Source organism: Rhea americana, unplaced genomic scaffold, assembly GCF_003343005.1.
Source record: "Rhea americana isolate MKP2758 unplaced genomic scaffold, rheAme1 scaffold_119, whole genome shotgun sequence".
Classification (NCBI taxonomy): Eukaryota; Metazoa; Chordata; class Aves; order Rheiformes; family Rheidae; genus Rhea; species Rhea americana.
Window position 1 is genome coordinate 1553696 of NW_028185250.1, and position 20418 is coordinate 1574113.

A 20418-nucleotide genomic window follows, 5' to 3' on the forward strand; every position below is an offset into this window, starting at 1 on the left:
TATACTCAAGATTCCTTCCTTARTATTTTTGGCTGGTACCATTTCGGCTGAATGTAGGCTTGGCATAATCCCAGTGCTTTTCCACCAAGATGTACCCCACTACCATAGTGCTGTTTTTGCCCTCTCTTGCTGAGCCCAAGTAACTGCTCTCAGAACATTCATAGTAGTACACAACATAGTAGAAGCATGTTGTGTACTTTTTAGACCAGAGATTTAAGGGGTAAATGAACTGACACATAACACATGACTGCAGCTTCATTAATTTCACTCCAGTATGGATGACCTTGGAAAGCTTTCTAGATATGGTTTTGAATTAAAGGAATACTAAACTGCCAATGTTTTTTAATCTCTCAACACTGACTCTGATATCAGCACTGACACTGGTATTTTCCATGTCACTTCAAACACTAGGATTCACAGTCAATCTGACGAGCCTTCCAAAGGAGGCTGTCCAAGCACTTTGAGGTCACATCACAAAAGCCTTGGAAATGAGATGTCCTTAACATGTGAACATTGTTAACAGTTTAGAAGATTTTCTCATCTGCTAACAATGTCACCTTCTCCATGGTCTCCAGGACATCAATTACTTCCACAAAGAAAATATGCTTCCTACTTTGGCATGACTATTGTCATAAATGATGAAGATCTGAGATCCACTGATGTTTGAAGCAGTGTTTGTCATGGAAACAACTCTACTATCCTACGGTTTAGGACCTTCAGAGGAAAGAAGGGCTCTAAGAGGATTGATCAGCCCTCCCTAGTGCAGCTTGTGCACCTCATGACGGGTCAGGAGCAACTGCATGTCCTGTTTTCTCCCCCTTATGCTGCCCAGGTACTTTTGCATCCTTACCATGAGTCTGTTGAATCCTCTGTTTATACCACAAAGCCACTGATGCTCCTGTAAAATGTGTAGAACAAGGATGTGAGAGACTGGATAGATTACTATCTAGTAATTATTTAGGGGGCTGGCGCCTTGAAACAGAGCAGCTTTCAACAGATGGCAGTGTTCAAAATACCTGGGCTCCCCAGAGCCAGAGGTCTGAATCCCAGTAGGGCCAATTCAGCTAGTTATTCCCAGATRTTTAACTGCATTACGTATATCTTCCTATCTCAAATGGTCTAGGTAAGACATTCCAATTCTGAGATTGTGCCTTGTTAGTATGCCTGCAAAAAGTTCTGTAACACTCTTGGTGAAAGCTGACTTTTCCCTAGTGTTTTCGGGTAACATTTCCACTAGGAATGATCCAAGTATCTAACTGGCAGTGATCCTAGAACTCAAGGGAAATGAATTTCTGGGGGAGATATTCAAAAGGCAGAAATTTTACCATATATATATCAATATTTACAAGTTCTAGGACCGAATCTGGAGTCTCTTACCGAATAACTGGAAGAACTCGCACATATTTTGGTAGTGTTAAGTAAGCACTTTGCAGCTCAGCTATAATTTATAACGTGCTTTGGGATTAAAGGTGCCCTATAAATTTACGATTATTAACAACAATATCATTGCAAGTCTCAAAACAGTGAGCTAGGAGCAGATACAACAAGATGCTTGTTAAATCATATATAACCACTACAGGAGGCTGAGTTATTCTTACTTTTTATTAGAATGAAGCAGAGAAGCAGTATGAACAAATACGATTAAAAAGATCCTCTGGATTAAATGTACTCCTGATTGCTCTTGTAAGCCAGATATCAAATTTTGTGCAGTTTCCTAGAGGCTGATTTTTACTCTATAGTCTTCATCTGATTCTACACTCAGTATTACTTCAAGTCTATTACATTTGTAACAGGATACAAGTACAACGCCATTAATTTAATTTTATTTACATTTCAGAGTCATTCAGATGGAATCAATTGAACAGAAGTTGATTGAAACTGTCCTGCAGACTGACTTCAAGCACATTTGACAAGAACACTTTATAAATAAAAGCAGCATTTAGTACACAAAAGACACTCTCCTGGACTAGAGAATTTGCAAGAGTCAKTAGCAGATGAGGGAAAGGATGTATTGCCAAGAACAGAGCTAAGCTGAATACTTTTGCTCTGAAGCCTATTCTTTCCTGTAGGCATCGTCAGGAAAGACCTCTCCTGCAGAGTATGACGAACCTCCACACATATTTCTGTCTGTCTCCTAGAGAAAACAGTTGCAGAGACTTTGCTAAGTGGGGTATTTCACTAGCACAGCAGCATCAGCRCTCAGGTAAACTGTTCAACTGAACCTTGATATAAAAAGAATGATGAATATCAGAGCTTGCTTTGCAGTGGCCTTTACAAGTCCCAGTCAAGGACAGGGAAGCTGCTGTACCGATATTTTGCAGGACCAAAAGATATTGCCTGCCTTCCTGATATGGSTATCAGAAAAGCAATGGATGTATCTGGACAGACAGGGAAACAGAAAAGATGAACAGACTCTTCTTTGTCAGCACGACTGGAAGTGGCCAAACCACTGTCAAKCTTTCCATCTTGGAAAGCAAAGGAGGGTTTTCAGTAAACATTTGGAAAAGATAATGAGAGGGTTTAACTGTTCTTTAGAAAGATTCTTCCCAACAACAGCAAAGATGAAAACACAGAAGTGTTTCTATAAAAATGTTATCAAGTGAGAAATAGAGACTGACAGAATGATGAGAAGGGAAATGACATTGTCATAGCAAAGGAAAGCTCCTTGGCAGGGTGGGAAGGGCCTTGACAACAAAGATAAATWGTTTGTAAAGACGAGGAATGCAGCTGAGAGGAGCAAAGAATGTGTAAAATCCTCACACAGGTGGATTAGGAGGAGGATCTTTAAGGCAGCATTTTGCAGGAATGCAGGAAAACTAAAATTACACTTGGCAAGACCAAGGAGAAGGATGTTCCAGTAATCAAGATGCAAGATGATGAGTTTTAGATGGGTCAGGTAAGGCCCCCAGATGCTTTTAAATGGGCAGGCCAGGCTACTACTGTAATCTTTCCTATCTTGCCTGGAAGTGAAAGGCAGAGCTTTGAAGTATTTCTTCCTTCTGGTTTTATTTGCTTCATTTTTACCTGAACGTATTTTGTTCCAACTTCAAACATTCTGTATAACATTGAGATAATCTCACTYGCATGTGTGAAGAAGGAAAAATTGTAGGCTGTGGAGTCTTTGGCGATTTACCACCTCTCTAACAAATCTCATGTAATCCCTGCAAGAGAGATTAAAGGTATCACTGTTGGGACAGGTGGGTGAGATTTGTTGATGATTACTTGGTGGTGCCTAATAGACACTGCAGGTAAACTCCCTCATGTACCTAGCAGAAGAAAAAAAGAGACTCCGTTTCATACTGATGGGATTTTTGTGATCTGTCACAGAGAAATGTCTGATTATGAAGAAAAGGAATTGCCACGCCATACMAAACAAATGGTCCATATAGTTTAATAATTCCTCTGTGATAGTGCCTGGTGAAATGTTTCATATGAAATGTAGGAAATCTAGCAGGAGACAAGTAGGAAACAACTTGCCAACAGAGAAAGTTTCTTTCTAATTCTAATCAGTTAGCAATTGGCTTAGGCCCTGAAGCCAGAGGGTTTATATCACTTCATAACAAAGAAAATATGTATTCTATTTAATGARAACATCCACAATTACATTATCCATATAAATGTCTAATCCCTTYTTTGAATCCTCCTAATCTCTTAGGCCTAATGTTATCTTATGAGAATGAGCTACTTATGTACTGTATAAGACATATTTCTCTTTAACAGTTTTAAACTTATTGCCTTTCATTTCCATTGAGCATCCTCTTGTCCTCACATTCTGGGAGGGTGGAGTGTCCTTTTTTCCATCTTTCTACCACCTACATTTTTTACATCCCGGTAGGGAACTCCTCTTATTCACATCCTCTCTGACACGCGACCTTCAGTGTTTTCAGACCTTCCCCATTCACATACCTTATGCATGTCCTTTAGCATTTTTTGCCACTTGCATCTGAGAGTTTTTGATCAGTATCTTTCTTGCTGCAATAGAGCAGCAAAACCAGAGCAGAGTAATAAAAYTGTATCATTGACTTACACAATGGCATCACCATGATTTCAGAACGTTTGTCCCATGTTCTCGGCAGATTGACATTACTCACTTATTTGATCATATTATTACATCTTGGGTAAGAGAATCTCCTGAGCTCTCCTCAGCAACACCCCATTTCCCTTCCTGAGCTGTTACAGCTCAAGCAAAAGTCAGTGACATTAATGAATAGTTTAAATGACTTCTTCAGGATGCATTGGCTTGCACCCGCCAATGCTGGAATTCACCCACCATCACTGTCTGTTCACTTGGGTTGGTCTCAGTAATTCTTTGGTGTCCTCTAGATTTGAGGAGACTCCAAAATAGTGACCATAGCTGGGAATATGAAGGTATCTTGCTGCCAATCTTTATCATCTTAAAAACTCATCTTTTATTCCCATGTTTTGTTTCCAGCCCTTTTGTAGGCATCTACTGGCTCTTTCTCTCACCTTTTTCAGTGTCTTGGTAGGGAGGGTTGATATATGTTTTTAAAAGCCCAAATAAAACTTGATAATTTATTCACACCCTATAACCCTGGTGCTACAGTCATAATAGTAAAGTTTAATTCTTACCAGAATACAAAGAGCCAGTATGGTGCAGAATACAGAAATCATGAAAGATTTCTGTATTTTGGATTCAGCACAGACYTTCTTCTGGCTCCCACTCAAGTTTCTTGACATTGATTTTTTTTTCAGAGCTTATACAGGAAGCCAAACAATCTTTTCATTGAAACCAGAAGTAAACCAATCACAAACCAAAGATGAGTTCTCTCTTTGCAGCTATGCCATTACTGCAGCATTTGTTGAGTGTCTTTATTTTTCTGGTTTTAATCTGCAGTGTGCTGACAGCCTCAGAAAGATCCTTCTTAATTGACTTTAATAGCAATGCAGCACTGAACTTATATAGCACCTGCCACACCAAGACATCCCAGTAGACTTTCCACATAATAGAGTTTAAAGTTTCTGTTCTCACAAGCCAAAGGCAAAGCTCAAGAGGACAAAATCAAGTTTAAGTTTTAAAATATTGACTAGCTTGGCATTATTAATTTCAAGAAGAGAATTCATCACTGATGGAATGGATTGCAAGAGAGAAACCAGGGGAGGATTAGCAGAGACAGCACCGATCAACCTGTAGACACACAACTGGATGGGATCCTTTCAAATCCCAGGAACAAAAGCTTAAGTTCAAAATGTAACAATTGCATGCTTACAAATGGCTTAATCTACTGTAATTAAAATATATAATCCAGAAAAGCAACAGGAGGTCTGAAGATAGGCTCACTGTAAGTAGCTTCAAGTCTTTGTGCAGTACCTTCTACACAATGGTTTCAAAGCATCCTACAATTATTAATGGGTTAAGCCTGCCTGGTAGCAAAAGCACTACCRTCATTGCAAACAAGACACAAAAAGACAAATGATTTACGCAAATGAATTCATAGTAGTACTAAAAGCAGAAACCTAGGCGTTCTGGTTCTCAGTTCCCTCATCCACCTATTAGATAACAAACCTTTCTGAAACTCCAAGAGGCAGGTATCACATGCATGACTTCCCTTTTACTTTGGTCCTAATTCTACAAATGGTCATATATGTGCTATTAAAAGGCTACTATAATATAAATAACTGTAGCTTTGAACTGGTGTAAAGTAGGAATCATTTCCTTTTAATCATTTCCATTTGTCCTAATTCTACAAATGGTCATATATGTGCTATTAAAAGGCTACTATAATATAAATAACTGTAGCTTTAAACTGGTGTAAAGTAGGAATCATTTCCTTTTAGTCAACAGCATCTCATGCTTTTAAAGCCAAAGAAGCAGGAAAAGAATCAAAAACTCACGTCTCCTGAGCTGTCTGATCTTTCAGCAATACATAAAACAAGTTTGGAACATCCTGCAGGCCATCTGAACCAAGAACACAAGGAGATGCTGAAATGTTASAATATTTATGAACACAGTTTAACAACAGATCCTGGTATGAGATTTTACCCTTGTCAATGGAAGAGGAAGTCTATTTTTTAGATATCCATCGAGCTGATGAAATCTGCTTCTGAACTATGACTACAAAGTTCAAGACAGATCCCATTTTCCAGTAAGAAATTAGGTACATACTTTCTAAACATTACAACCAATATATACCTTCATTTCCTATCTTTAAATGTTAAATGCACTGTCAAATGATGACAGCTATCTTCTTACTCTCAAGTTACTTATCATGTCTAATAAATCTGTGAGCACAAATAGTGCATCAAGCTATACATTCCCCTTTGCAACTTCTATTTTTTTTTAAATAATGGTAATAAATGATTTTGATTCAGGCTGCATAAGTAACTGCAACTCACAGATACTATGTTGAATTGAGCTTGAAAACAAGGTATTTTTATTTCTCTACTGTAAGATTGCCCTCCTTGATTTTCAAATTATTCTTAGACATTTTGCTGCCAGGCAAAAGGTGGCATGTAAAATAAGTTGTTGGAAGGAAAAGGTGTGACTGAGCAAAAASTATGCACAGAAAAAGCAAAAGAGCTTTTCTCCAGAAGACAAAGTTTATAACAAAATTCAGGTAGTCCAAAAAACTAGTYTGGGGATTCTCCTGTTTCCTAAGAAGCCCCTTTACAGTCCTTTCTCTGAGCAGCTTTTGAAGAGGTGAAGAGAGACTAAACTCTGACTGAGTTCTTTTTGGCTAGGGACAAATTAGCGCTCTACACTTTTATCCACAATTTTTCTGCATGACTTCCTTCCACCTACAGACGGAGCATCTGACTCWGCAGAAACCAAAATGCTGAACTGGTGTCTCTAGGCTCTGCTGGAGCTGTTTGGTGTCAGGAGAATCCAACTAGGTAAAGCAGGTAATAGTTATTAAAGGCTCATTTCTGTCATCCTCATTTTAAAACAACCACTGGCAGTGCTGGCCAATGAATAAGGTACTTCTTTGGATGAAACAGACCCAGAATAGGAAGTATTAGTGTTTATTCCTTCCAGCATTCAGAYAGGAAAATGATGAGGGGACATGTGTTATTCTAAATGCCCAAGCACCACAGAGGCACAGCATGAAAGATGAGTCATGCTGCATGGCAAAGCTCCCCTTGGTTCACACAGCAGCCTGCATGAGCTGGGAAACAGGCAGTAACAAAAGCCACCTGCTATCTYTTCTGTCAACATGTCCAAAGCAGGTGCAAATAGTCACCCAGAACACTGATGCTGATAATTGGTAAAGGAGGACTTCGGGATGAGATGGATCCTGAYGCTCCAAAGGATCAGACAGCAAAAGGAACAAAGGAAACTCATAGGTATTTGCATAGGGTTGGCATATCTAATGGGTTGGTTCTTCCTGAGAGATGCTGTCATCTGGGCAAATAGTTTTGGTAGGGGACTGGGAAGTAGCTTTTACATCTTTCAGCTTGAAAARGGAGAACAGATGCTCACAGATTAAAAGAGCTGAGCTTTTTGCCAGGTTTAATCCAGAGCTGGCATGGCACGGCATGGTATGGCATGGCATGGGAGGGGAGGGGAGAGGAGAGAAGGGGAAGAGAGGGGAATTTAATAAGTAAATGTTCTGTCCTGCTGTTTTAGTATATTCATACATAAAGAGGWTTATGTGTGTGTTTCATTGGGGAACCCAGGACTGCTGGGGACTGTGAAAAGATAAAAGAAAAAGGCAATTCTGCCTAGAGAAAATTACCAACCAGGAAGAGGAGCACAAAACCCCACAAATATATAATGTGGGAGTCATCAGCAAACCATCTGCTTAAGCAGTGTCTAACAACCTGTCTCCAAAAATAGATTACATGAGACAAGCACAGGTGTAAGAGATTCAGCATTAAATAATTATGGAATAACCTATAACTAACTATTGACAGTTTGTCTCCAGTCATCCTTGTATTACCTCACCTGTGGCTGTAGTCATCACATGTTTTACTTTAAACTTTATTTTCATTTCCATGAAAAAAAGCTGGCCATAGACATTCTGCATGGGGTATAAATTAGAGCCTCATTTTCAATGTAAGCTGGACCAAAACCAGACGCTTTGCAATCTGGACATAGCTGAAACCTGGATAGCAGAGTTTAATTTTAGTAGTCCTTCAATGTCACCTCACAGTCTCTTAAGCCTGTATTTCCCAGCCTCTCTATTGGCCCTCCTTCTCCTCCAACATACTAAGAAGCCACCTGCTAGTTTCTAGCAAAGCTTAAACCCAAGATGTCATACAGCGTGCTCTATTTCTTCACTGCTTAGCTCRCTTCAACAGCCTAAAAAGATACTGTGTAAATGGGCAGCTCACTCAGCTGAGATTCTCTGTGCTCACCAGTGAGAAAATGGTTTGGGGAGATACATTGACACCTGCATGGAAACAGCTGGGGGAAGCTGGCAAGTGAAGGCCTTGGGCAGACAGATAATCCTGCAGTGGGGTAGAGTAAACATGTAAGGCTTCCTCMCTGTCTGCTTAACAAGGAGGCGTATTCCAACAGCAAGAGTGGCCATAGGGCTCCCAAAGCAAGGMGGGCAACTAAGCACATGGTCAAGTGTTTATACAGGGTCAAAGAAGAAGAACAGACTACCTTGGGAGATATTGGCAACAGGGGGACCAAAAACGCCAGAACAGATCTTGGGACAGATTGTGTGATTAAGTGGAGCTGAAGATAATTGTATTTTAAAGATCTCCTGGGGAATGGGCTGAGAATAGAAGCAGCAGCAGGGCTAGATCTGTAGCTACGTAAATAGCTATAGCTAATTTTGTTAGCATGGAGAAGGAAATGGAGAACTGTGGTCTGCATGGGTAAGGTTCTTTATAACAGGTCAGTGCACTGTTAGACAGATGTGCTAATACTAGTAGAGTATCATTGTCCCATATAGTCTGTTATAATACACCAGGGCTATACTAAACAGAATATTTGACAGAAACACTAGTCTCTAGAGGTTATTTGTTCACAGTCTGCTGTTTGGGAACAATGCAGGAAGCTGCAGTAACTTTTTGAAAGTAACTTTTTAAAMCATCTTCTGGTATCTCAGTTTAGCACTATCCAGATGTTCACCTCAGTTTTTCCTTATTTTTCAATGAATGCTTCAGATTTTTTACAAAGGGGAGATTTGCTGCATGCTGTGATATTCCTAAACAGGATAAATTTTCAACAGCTGCCAGCTAGCTCTCTCTACTCATTCATATGCTGATCAGTCAACAGGTGCTTAAATCTCTCCTCTGAATAAGTAGATGCTTTTCTATCAAAATCCCAGAAAGGTTATCCCCTCTCTTGTTCAGGAATTTTCAGGAAAATTGCATCCTGTAAGGTTCCCCTAGACTGAAACAGTATTCAAATAGYAATAGTAATAAGCACTACATCTGATTGCCATAACATTTCAAGATGCCTCCTTTCCTTTCTTTCCTAAATTTGTTTAATGAAGCTATTTGAAGCTATGGCAATAGTATATCTGTGGCTGATGCCAGTAACCAGGCTAGTAATACCTTTTGAACAGGCTAAGCAGTTAAATGAAGACATACCAAATCAGCAGAAACATTAACTTGTGGTGGTATCATGCTATGTGACATAAAATGAGACTTCTGTTCTTTGGACGAAAGATTGTTTTGGTAGGACTTGCCACCTCAGACTGGCTAAGGCAGCCACTCCGACCTGTCAGCGAGAGGTATGTTATGCAGGAAGAGAAATGTAAAAAATTCAGGGGCGACATGGTGCAACAAAAGCACAGTGACTTTGCACATGTGCCTCACTACAGGGAGGGTGAGAAGGGCAGAGAGAGGGAAGATGTGAGCAGGGGAGTSGGGGCAGGAGGTTCACAGCACCTAAGACAAGAACAGACATCAAGAGAGCAAGACAAACAGCAACAGCAGGAGCTGTCTAAGTGGCTCATCATTTAAATGGCCATCAAGTGAAAAAAAAAAACAGCCACACCAATTGTAATAGTACCATCTCTCACTGTATCAACTGAGCAACCTCCACATCTTATAAAACTTGAGACAGTGGGTGATGCTGGTGGTAAACTCCCTTCAAATGGGAAGATATCCCCATTCATTCCTCAGACACCCTTTGTCACCAAGACACAGGGCACCCTGCAAACCCAGTGAAACACCACTCGGTGTCACTGATCCTTTCACACCATATATACTCTTTGTTTTAGTGTTGGTTACACATACTGCTTACTGGCAGCTATAAGGATTTTTCATATCGTATTTGTTAACTTAACATTTTGCTATTTCTTCATAAATTTGCTTGATCATACAGCAAATCTGTAAAYATATGCTGGAGAAAGAAGGAAGAATCAGGAAGTTGCATCCAAAGCTTGTAATGAAACAAGTTACTCTTGCAACTACCAAAAAAAAAAAAAAAAAAAAAAAAAAAAAAAAAAAGARARAGAGAGAGAGAGAGCGCGCGAGCAAAAGCTTCCTCTGTAGTTGACAGTCACACACAGCATGATATCCCCTCATCACACCATTGCATTTGCCACTCTGTGATATGGACACACAGATCCTGTGTGAGGACACTGGTCACCCCTTCGTCCTTTTGATCCAGCCCCAGAACAAATGAGTGCTTTTGCAGGCCCTGTGAGTGCCTGAAAAACAAGCAAGGTTTTGAATGCCTTGTTGGAGAACTCTCCTGATCTTGCAGATGKCATGCAGATGAGCTATAGCACAGTAAACATGAGCTGCATCCAGGTTTGCAGGTAGCATGGCTAAGCCTTCAGTACACCAGATGTGTGCTCTAGCACCAGCTCAACTTATACAAACTTATACAAACCCCCTTCTCCCAGGTGCTTTGATTTCAGCATTTATTTTGTTGAGCCAGAGCAGTGCAGTCTGTTTTTTTCCTAGAAAGGGATATTCATCTTGCAGTACATGGAACACGTGGCCTCTTGCCTGATTTCTATAGCCCTTTTTTTCTGGGGCAGCCAAGGGCAGGTGAAACACTTTTGAGTGCAACAGAAGCCATCTCACTCTGTACCTGTGCAACAAATCAGCATGGACAGAAAAGGCTGGGATAAAAGGGAAAGAGTCACAGTATGTGGCCTTCCCTCAGGGCCTAAATAAGGAAGGTGATGTGCCCATCCCAGAAACCACTGCCATGAATGAGTAATGGCTATCCACACCTACTCAATAATCATGTTGTCTGGAGGGATTATGTGCCTTCCTGGTAACACATGAATGAGCTGATGTTAAAGACATACTCCTATTTTTTGCAGGTAAAAACAGTACTTCACTAATAAGCACAGTCAGCTCATATCTCAGATCTGTAGTCTGTAAGTTGGCTTCAAAAGCACGTAGAAATTCCTGGATACAGTTTTTCAAGTTTTTCTTTGAAACTGGGAAAATTTTCTTCAATGGAGAGCTGATTAGAGATAGGCCTATACTGACATGATCTTAATCTAGTTTTGACTATAAAAAACAGAACAGGAAAACAAACCAGTCTATCCCAGATCCCATATCCAGGATGTTAAAGAGAACACGTCGTATCACTTTAGAAATACATGCTATTATGGACAAAGCCGCCATTTCTATTTTCCCTCGGCCTCCTTGAACCTCTTACATCCCTGTTAACAACTGCTGTGGGGAATAAAAGAAGTAAAAGATTAATAAAAGAATGAGTAAACTCAGTAGGCCATGTAAGCAACAATCTTAGAAACACTGACCAGCTTCAGGAGGCTGATTGCAACAGTAAGGGCTTGAGGATCCCTGCTCCAGAGTTCTTAAATTTTTTTATTGCTTACCAAGAGCTTACTCATTCCTTCCCTTTTCCTACTCTCCTGTTACTCTTTTCTCAATGCTATGGTTTTAGTCTGCGGTGCTTCAGCAATTTGTTTTCAGCTTGTTAACCATTGACCTGTCCCCATGTTCCACCTCCTCCTGTCTTCCCCTGTCAGCTGCCTTCAGAGATCCACCTGGTAACCTGCCCCTCTGTTGAGAATTTGTCTGTAAAAAACAGTACAGTCCTCTCTGAAGCCAATTTGCCAACCAAAACAGTGACTCATCCTCTCCATCCTAAATAGAATAGGGATGGGTAGATCATATATGATCTTCCAGTTATTAATTTCTGTGCCAGTACTCAGCTCCATATCCCGAATGTGAACATTCACACTACTTTTCTGGCCAAACATAAGGCCAGACACCTATTCCACTCATATTATCACTTGTCCTATGAATCCACGCATACAGGCCAAACCGCTGAAGTCAAATCAGGGTTTTGGAAGATGAAGGAATAAATGTATGTTCAGAAAACTGAGGTTAAGAAGCTGCAAGGAGTCAGTTTCTATCCCCCTTCCCTGCTCCAGGACATTTACACCTCCACCCAAACAGAAACACTTAGAGCAACTTTCACTCCCACTTGCTCATAAGTCTTCCCTCCCTCTCACAGAAGCTGAATTCCACTCTGGGAGTATCTAAGTACTCAGGGCATATGTTATACACTAGCAATCTGGGACAGAGAATCCGAAAAAGCCTCTGGGAGCAAGGTTTGCTATGCCTGCTGCTGTGAGAAGGAAAAGGAGTGCTGTATCTTATGTTATGGGGAGACACAGCCCCAACAGTAGTGACTCTCTCTTTCAGTGGTGCATCAGCCGAGCTATGCAGGAATGAAGCAGCAGCTTGAGCAGCACATGCAGCTCACCCAGAGGACATGCGTCAGGCATGATAAAGGCCACCTCCTCTGCAGGCTATGGCTTAGGCAAAAGAAGTAGTTGGTTAAATAATCCATCTGTCAACCACATCCTCTCTTTTGGAAATCTACTTTCATTTACAATGTTGGTATGGCTTTTGTTTTTAYATTTTCCTCTCTCTCCCAAGCCCAGGTTGTAGTCAAATCCTCTTCAGCAACTCAGGAATTTATCCTGCCCTGTCCATCACTACAGTCAACCCCCCACCCCAACCATACTTCTACTCATGCAACTTAGTCATTGCAGCTTCTCTCTCATCTAGTCTGCCCTCTACTTTCCATCTCATCTACAACTACAATATTGTTGGGCAACCTGATTTCTTTGCAGCTTAGACAACATTTCTCCCTAGAAATGACACCTGATCAGGAGCTTCTTCCTATYTGCTACTGCACTTCCTGATTCCTGGCTCTCCCTCTTCAACTCCTGTCCAAGGCTGCTAGTGTGGCTGCAGYTCTGACGGTCAATCAGCTGATGCCCTGAGTGGAGTGGGAATCAAGCAGCTCAGAGCCACTATCTCATCCAACCCTTTCCACTTGTATTCTGCCACCCCCTCAACACACCAGGCAGAGCAGGAAGCATTGCTGCTCCCTGGCAAACTGGAAAGGGTGCCAGCCCAGCATTAGACCACCCTGACCTAGGCTGCAAATTCGGAGATGAGAGATTTTATCCTCCTCTAAGTATTTTATAGACCTAAGCACAAYGGACTCACTTAGAAGAAAACATATAAGCAGGCACAGATTTAATGGTGGGGGGCAGGTTTTAGAGMCCCTGAGAGTGCTGGTCAGCATAGCAGATGCTCTTATGTGATGTGACAGTTGTGGCTGTGTGATTGACTGCACAGCATCCTGCCCGCCAGCCTGCAAGTCAGAGCAGAGTCCATCCTGCAGTTTGCAGACAGCAGCTGGGTAAATGTTTCTCTGAGAAGYTGTTCTAAAAGGCAAGCAGACTGAGCACAAATGTTGCCACTCAAATGTATGGCATAAAGGAAAGCCGAAAGTGTGGACACAGGAGGAGAAACTTTGCCATGGGTACAACTGTTAACACTTTAAACTTGTTTTATAACAGCATCAGACAAATTTGAAACAGCTGCTCTGTATGCTCTTCATTTCCAGCGGCAATGTCTTTTTTTTTTAACTTGCTATAAAAGAAATTGGTGCTGCTGCTGTTTACAAAATTACCCAGGCTGCACTTATGACTTCTTTTGACTTTTGATCTTGCTGTTATCACATGGACACCATAAATGGCAAGATCAGGATTTTCTCAGCTGTTAGTGCCACAGCGCTGAAAAAGCGAAACTTCTGAATAATCGTGAAGTGGAACCGGGGGGGGGGAGGGGGGTGTCAAAAGGGAGAACTGTAGGCTCCCATTTCGTATCYTCTTAAGACATTATGTCCCTGAACTACAGAACACTTTCTCATGCAGCTAGGCAATTAAACCTCACTGACACTGTAGTACTTATGAGGGAATTACTGCTCATCTCAGTCATGCTCAGAAATACCAGGTCAGAAGTCAGACAACTGATAAATCCATTGAGGGACCCGGAAATATGTTCAGCTGCACATTCTGTGATCTGACCTGAAAACATGTTCAGCTGCAGATTCCCTGATCTGACATCTTCAAAGAAGCTGAGGAAAGAGCAAAAATAACTTATATTCAAACTGAAAGCTAGGAGCATGCTCCTTCCAGTCTGAAGAAGACTGAATTGGTTTATATTTATACAAAGTCAGAGTTTTATTATGCTTGTTACATATCTGTGCTACATTAGGACCCAGAAGACCTAGATGCAGACAAGGATGTTTTGCATTATGAAATCTTGAAGARAAGACAGAGAAAGAAAAATAAATAAAAATAAATATAACTGATCTTCTTCCTTTTCATTTAACAATGTTCTTTTCACACAAGCTCCTTTTTTCCAAATAAAGAACATTTGTAGTGCTTTATGTACTTTTTACCCTTTACTTCATAAACCAAATAGTTCTATCAAAGATGATTTGGAACTCCATTATTGGATGAACCTGTACAACAGGGTAGAGGAGGCAGGTCTTGGAGGTTACTAAGATTACCAAGATAAGAGTTCTGAAAGCAGCATAGACTGCACAGGTTATTACACTGGAAGTTTAGCACCATGAATTCTATTACTAGATCTGCAGGTGACTTCTTGGGTGACCCTGGGCAGCTTGTTTAGCTTTCTGAGGCTGCTTTCCTCTTGGTAAAATTGCTTGACAAGAGCTTTCAGAGGCAAAGAATGATCTTTGCTGAGTCTGCTATCTATCATCAGGAAATGCCTAGCACAATGTGATCATCATTACACATTCATAAGTCTCACAGCTTAGAATAATAATAAAAGTCTCAGTTTATTCAGAACATCTGCAGGTTTATTTTTCTATGAACAATTTCAGTATTAGTCACTGTCACATCTGTGTTAGGTCACTACCGACATCTTCTTTGGTATAGGCATCGTCCTTCCCTTCATTAAATCAGGCCTAATGTTTTGGTTTTTTTAAATAATTTACTTGCCTTTTTTTAGATTAGTCTAGTATGTTTTTTTTAATTGCACTGTATTTTTTGCATTTGTGCTGCTCAAGGTGCCCTGGATCAAGTAAAAGGCAGGAAGGGGAAGTAGTACATGTGTGAAATAAATAAAAGGAATAATAATAATAGTTGCCTGTGGGTTAATCATTTCTTTGCAAACAGCAACTTGCTGTGTGAAGAGTTTTCAGTTTTACCTTGGACCCTCCAGCCAATTACTAGTTGCCAAGAAATACCACTCCTTTAGTTACAGTAGAAATAAAAATAGCAATTTCTCATCTGTAAAAATGGTGTCCAATGAAGATTTTGTTTCCAGATTGGCCATGAGATCAGGTCAGTATTATTGTTTCCATTTTAGAAATAGGGAAACCGAGGCACAGAAAGATTTAAAATAACCRGGAAGAGAATGTCGAAGTTCTGACTCCAAAGTCTGTGTTGTAACTATTTACATTTTTTCCTTTCCAGTTCAAATATATGTTTCCGTTTTTAAAAAAAGCATAACTACGAAGACTTTCTATTCCACATGACTCATAAGTTGATAATTCATGGCTGGTTCTATTGTTTTGCTTCATCAACCCATCCAACACAGAGAGCCAAGATGAACTTAGTTTGCCTTTTTTAATCTAGAGACTTTCTCCAGGCAGCAAAGAAAACTGAAGTCAGATTCATTTAGGTSTAAGCCAGAGGCTAAAGCGAGGGCATTTCTGTCTTTGGATTGCTTGCACTGACTACTAACTTAGACTAAATGAGTAAGAAAATCTTGAGGTATTCAGCTGGATCACACCCTTCTGTGCCAGATGCATACCTGGAGTCAAGCTGCGCTATTCAAATGTAGAAAATGAGGTGAGCTACACATTGAAAAGCTGGCATTAAAAGTCTGGCAGACTCGGTCCTGATTCAACAGAAAGAACACTTCCCAATCTCAGGCAGGGTTCAGTTCCCCTTTTGGGGTCACATCTATCATGTTATTTTGCTGCAGATTARCTTCTTCATGGTCTATAGCTTATGYCTCCCAGGCTCTAGCAAATCATCATAATCACTCACCTTTATAGTTAGCTATAACTACAGCTCAGACATAGCCTATTTATTGGCCTTTTCCATATACTTACTTTATTTTTCACCCTCAAAAGAGGATTTAACAAGAATGATCTTCCAAAAGAAATGATTTCACTAAAAAAAAATACCACCTAACTGGAGAAGAATAAAAAGTGGTGATTATTTCAATCATTTCAAGAGTCTCTCTAACAGATTGGCACCACATGAGTCACTTTTATCATTTTATGCTTTAGATCTCAAGATGAGAAGGAAGATGTGCAATATTTGTGACATTCTCCACCTGCTCCTCTCTACGGTTGTGCACAYGTATCTCAATCAGGCAATCATGTTTATACCAAAATAAACCATCCCAAAATGTTCTGATTATATGCAGGTACAACCTTTGTTAACGTATTTGAAAAGGGGAGTACTTGAGAGACACTGGTGTTTAATTGTTGCTTCCAAATCAGACAGAGTTTTGTTTTCCTGATCCTGAGGCCTGTTGCCTCATCAAATCCTGCAATACGACCCCATTGAGAACTAGGCCAAACACCTTCACAGTGATGTCTGTTTTTACCTCTCATTAAGGTATTTTCCTCATTTTAGCCAAGTGTTTTTTCTCTTAGAAACATCTCCTTTACTCCTTTTAATAAACTGTGTGTGTCATGTAGTAAATATCCTCCATTCTTGTTTATAATTTAAAATATGTGCATATGGTTATAAACTCTCCTCAAATTAAGTTATCCCCACGCCACACTGTAACCATTAAATTTTTAAAGGATCACCTGTATTCCATTTTCTATACTGTACTCTGTATTCTCCCGTGTGTTTGCAAAAAACACCCAGAGAAGAGCTGTACATTCTAGCTGCAGGGTCACTAGAGTCTCATTAAAAAGAATTATCAACCTCCATATCTATTTCATGCATTTGAATATACAGCACTAAGATTAAATCAGCTGTTTTTGTTGTCATATAATTAAATGTTTGCTAGCCCTCTTCTGGCATCACTACTTTTCAAGTTACTTTTTTACCACTAGGTAGGCTTCTACCTACCTAATGCTTGCTTACAATACTTATTTGCTTGCCAAGGTTGACTCATGCTTTGTTGTGTCTGGACCAYATAAATATTCCCAACTATATCTTACCAATGCCCTGAATAAGTTTCSTAAGTGCTGTTTATCCATTTTTCTATGTTTTTTATACATTAGTTTATAAAGCGTCCAGGACTTCGACTCTTTGGATGAAAAACRCTAGAGAAATACCACTTAGTAATTAAATTCCTCAGGGAGCTGGAGCTTTAGCTCAGTAAGAGATCTGTTGGAGGACAAACCCACACACCCACCAAGTGCTGGTTGTGATGTGCCACTCACAACTGCATTCATGTTGGATCAGCTGAACCAGCTTTCTCCCTGCCAGAGCTCTAAAGAAGCATCTAAAACCAGCGCTTCCTCTTGCTGCAGTGTTGCACTACAAAAATACATTTTCTGGTAGTTGTAAAAGGACTGGTATGATTAGAAAAAATATGACACAATCCAAAATGTTATAAGGCTTAGTGATTAAAAGTAACGTGTTAAATTTTCAGGAAACAATATTGAATGTATACATCAGTAATTTAAATCGTGTGCTGTTCAAACAATATCACAACGATCCAAAAACAACATTACCAAAGTCATACTTCATAAAATTCCAAACATACAGTATTAGAGGATCAAAGTACGTATGTTCCCTCTGCTCTGTCCCATAGTAAGTGTACAATAATCCTGAAGTGKTTTTTTTYYCCYTTTTTTTTTCTTTTTTCCCAGCTTGTTCCACCTCAGGGCATCAGTACCAGGCAGAGTGTTTCAGCTGTTCAGACATCTTCACCATTATCATGCTTAATTTGTACRTACTTCTGTATGTACATAACTGTACATAACATTAGCCCTAAACTCGTGTTTCTGTGTGTAATTCTGGGGCGAATTACCACAACACTGTAGGGTTTTTAAAATTCTGAACTGCTCCCAAAACAGAATTTGGGCATTAAATCCAATATAATTTTACAAAATTAAAGTTTATTTGAAATGACACAAAGGAGAGTACTCATCAAGAAAGTCACAGCGAATGCTKCTCCATGACATTCACAACAGTTCAAAGTAAAATCCACACTTTTAATCGCTCCTAWGGACAAATTAACTAATTCTCCAAGCATCTTAAAACAAAACAAACAAACAAACAAACAAAAAAAACCAAACAAACAAAGCCAGGCTGCTTATCAGAGGGAGGGGGGGTACGGCCTCTTCTAGTAGTAGCAGCATAGGTAGCCAGAACAYAAAAGCGAATTCTAATTTGCAGATGACTTACTGGTTTGCAGGCCCGAGTTAACGAGGCTGGGGGCGCTCAACAAGCGGCGCCAAGGCGCAGCTGCCGCGCTGTGTGCCAGGGCGGCCCCCGCYAGGGCAGCGGCCGCTGCCCCCGCTCACCCCTCAGGGCCTGGCCCCGGCCCCTCCCCCGCGGGGCTCCTACCGGCCATCGCTCGGCCAACGCCGCCGCTGAGGGAGTGCGACGCCGGGGGGGGGGGTGCTGACGTCATGAAGGCCCACTTACCGTAACGGTCAGGCAGCAGGACCGTTAACGGCCAGCACGAGCACAGAAAGAAGCCCGCTAACGTCATTTTCCCTTCATTTCAATACATAAAAGATTTTTAAGCACGTGGGTGTATATTCCATCACTATTTGCTTTGCTTACATTAATTTAATGTAAGTTTCTCTACAAAGTTTACTATCCAAGTTAAAAGCTTGTTGGCAGAATTAAATGTTCACAAAGACCTAGGTACTCTGAGCTTGGTAAGGATGTGTATTATTTCCCAGTGTAAAACAGCCCTGGATTTAAGTGCAAAGCAAAAACTCATCCAAGTATAAAATAGGCATGAGCACACCAAGGATGTGTTGACATTCCACCTTCATTACTGCCACACCAGTATTTTTCCATATAGCACTCTTCACTCAGGGATCAGTATTGTCAGCAGAGGGGTCAATATTATTTCCTCTGAGTGCCAGCTGTACAATTCTCTGCTCACCGCAGCTTACCTCTTGCATGTCCCTCTCTGGGGCCAAATCACAAGGACCACGACAGTCTCTCTTCTACCAGCTTCAGTCAGCCCTCAGCCTAGTTCTCTCACGCAATGACTGTTGCTTACCGCAGGCAAAGAAAATTTGAACTTTTAGAGTCCTAATCGATTTTATTTCACACAGGTAAACACCAAAAGAGGACAAACGCTTACAAAGCACCTAGAAGAGAATGTCTTCTTCAGAATCCACCCCCACTTCCAGCCCTCCCTGCCAGCCCGCAGCGGGCAGGACAGACACGGGAGCAAGAGGAGCTGGGGGGAGGGGGGCGGCAGGCCGGGCCAGGCCCGGCCCARCGCACCGGGCCCCTCCGGCGGGTGGCTTCTGCAAGGGAAAGCGCGCTGAGTGCGCACCGGGCCGGCAGCTCTCGGGAAACACCAGCCCCGTCTCGGTGAAGTAGCTGCCGACAGAGAGCCGGAGCGGGGATCCGGCAGCCCCGCCCCAGGGACGGGGGCGGCAGACTTAACTTGACCCGACCCGACCCGTCAGGTCCAGGAAGCATTAGGGAAAACCCCCGGRGACCCAGTCCACCACTAACCGACTTCCGCGTTGAAGACCCTGCACGCATGCGCAGCCACCACCGGGCAGCCCTCTCCCTGTCTTCCCTGGCGGTACCATTATGTGCGTAACGTGTGGGTAGAGGCCAAAGAGGACAGCGGCTTTAGCTTGCTCTGTAGGCCGCACTCTCCCTAAACCTCCTCCTAAAGATGCTCTATTCCTTTCTCGAGTCTATCAGTGCCTCCTAAACATGCTTCCCTCTTAGATCCTGCCTCCGTTCTCTCTCCGCTCCCCCCCGCGGGTGCATTATGGTATATGCCACTCCCAGCTGATCCTGTGGTTTGGCGAAACCATCTCGCTCAGGATAGGGGGAGGCCAGGCGCCGGAGGGGGGGCGCATTGTTGAGTCAGGGGCAGGGAGGCGGGGGAGGGCGCGCGCGCCCCGCCGCGGCAGCGGGGTCGTCACAGGAGCCGGCGGGTGGGAGAGGCCGTGGCGGGGAGCTCCGCGGCCTCTCGCCTCCTCGCCGCGGGCCTGGCCTCGTAGGGCGCGGCTGCCCGCCTGTCGCGCCCTCCCCTCCGCCGCCG

The 20418-nt window shown here is 41.8% G+C and overlaps 1 long non-coding RNA gene across 1 annotated transcript in view; it reads right to left on the reverse strand.

Moving 5' to 3' along the window:
* LOC146600672 (uncharacterized) overlaps window positions 1-18783 on the reverse strand; it is a 68841-nt gene extending 50058 nt beyond the window's left edge. Inside the window, exon 1 of the long non-coding RNA XR_014897751.1 lies at window positions 18573-18783. This is a non-coding gene — a long non-coding RNA (uncharacterized LOC146600672). The remainder of the gene's footprint in view (window positions 1-18572) is intronic.
* Between the last annotated feature and the right edge of the window lie 1635 nt (window positions 18784-20418).